The sequence below is a fragment of the Ovis aries genome, chromosome X, assembly GCF_016772045.2.
Source record: "Ovis aries strain OAR_USU_Benz2616 breed Rambouillet chromosome X, ARS-UI_Ramb_v3.0, whole genome shotgun sequence".
NCBI classification, from domain to species: Eukaryota; Metazoa; Chordata; class Mammalia; order Artiodactyla; family Bovidae; genus Ovis; species Ovis aries.
The window spans coordinates 62,464,077-62,465,975 of NC_056080.1; the positions used below are offsets into that span (position 1 = coordinate 62,464,077).

Consider the following 1,899-nt stretch of genomic DNA (forward strand, 5'->3'; position numbering starts at 1 on the left):
TGAAAAAGCTAGCTTAGTGTTTGTGTTGTTTTTTTTCAGGTAAGTGGCCTGAGATGACCTCTAAAAATGGTGTGCTATTCACTCGACCCAGAAAACCCCACAAAATCATGCAAATCAAGAGGTTCAAATCTTCGTGTTCACTTTAAGAACACTCGTGAAATTGCCCAGGCCATAAGGGGTATGCATATCTGAAAAGCCACCAGGTATTTGAAGGAGGTCACTTTAAAGAAGCAATGTGTGCCATTCCATCATCACAACAGTGAGCTGGATTCCGTCGTTACAACAGTGGAGTTGGTAGGTGTGCACAGGCCAAACAGTGGGGCTGGATGCAGGGTTGGTGGCCCAAAAAGAGTGCTGAATTTTTTACTGCAATAGGCTCAAAAATGCAGAGAGTAATGCTGAACTTAAGGGCTTAGATGTAGGTTCTCTGGTCATTGGGCTCACCCAAGTGAACAAAGCCCCCAAGATGTGATGCAGGACTTACAGAGCTCATGGTTGGATTAACCCCTACATGAGCTCTCCCTGCCACATTGAGATGATTCTTACTGAAAAAGAACAGATTGTTCCTAAACCAGAAGAAGAGGTTGCATAGAAGAAAAAGATACCTCAGAAAAAACTGAAGAAACAAAAACTTATGGCCCGGGAATAAATGCAAACAAAAGTAAAAAAAAAAAAAAAAAGCTAGCTTAAAACTCAACGTTCAAAAAACGAAGATCATGGCATCTCACTTCATGGCAAATAGAAGGGAAAACAATGGAAACAGTGACAGACTTTATTTTCTTGGGCTCCAAAGTCACTGCAGATGGTGACTGCAGCTGTAAAATTAAAAGATGCTTGCTGCTTGGAAGAAAAGCTATGACAAACCTGTACCACATATTAAAAAGCAAAGATATCACTTTGCTGACAAAGATATGTCTAGTCAAAGCTATGGTTTTTCCAGATGTAATGTATGGATGGAACAGTTGGACCATAAAGAAGGTTGAGCGTCAAAGGATTAATGCTTTCGAATTGTGGTGCTGGAGAAGACTGTTGAGAGTACAAAAGACTGCAAGGAGATCAAGCCAGTTAATCCTAAAGAAAATCAACCCTGAATATTCATTGGAAAGATTGACGCTGATTGGAGCTCCAATAACTTTGGCTACCTGATGTGAAGAGCCAACTCGTTGGAAAAGACCCAGATGCTGGGAAAGATTGAGGGCAGGAGGAGATGGAGGCCACAGAGGATGAGATGGTTGAATAGCACCAACTCAATGAACATGATTTTGAGCAAACTCTGGGAGATAGTGAAGGACAGGGAAGCCTGATGTGCTGCAGTCCATGGGGTCACAAAGAGTTGACACAACTCAGTGACTGAACAACAACCACAAAAGCAAGAAGGTATAGAGACAAGCGATGAGGATTAAGGGCAGGACTTTCAAATATGCCAACTTAAAAATACATATGAAAGACCATGTAGAGGGGGAAAGTTAGGAATTTGGGGTTAACAGATACACACTACTATATATAACATACATAAATAATAGGGCCTACTGTATCACACAGGGGAATTATGTTCAATATCTTATAATAACTGTAATGGAAGAGAATGTGAAAAGAATCATGTGTGTGTGCATGCTAAGTCTCTTCAGTCATGTCCGTCTGCGACCCCATGGACTGTAGTCTGTCAGGCTCCTCTCCATGGGGATTCTCCAGGCAATAAAACTGGAATGGGTTGCCATGCCTTTCTCCAGGGGGTCTTCTCAACCCAGGGATTGATCCCACATCTCATATCTCCTGCATTGGTTGGTGGGTTCTTTACCACTGGCACTACCTAGGAAGCCTGAAAAAGTACATATATATAAAAACTGAATCACTTTACTGTTTATCTGAAACTAACACACATTGTAAATCAACTATACT

General features: G+C 41.5%; 1 pseudogene; it reads left to right on the forward strand.

Annotated features, from left to right (window-relative positions):
- On the forward strand, positions 1-955 carry LOC121818358 (large ribosomal subunit protein uL22-like; annotated as a pseudogene).
- Positions 956-1,899: the final 944 nt, after the last annotated feature.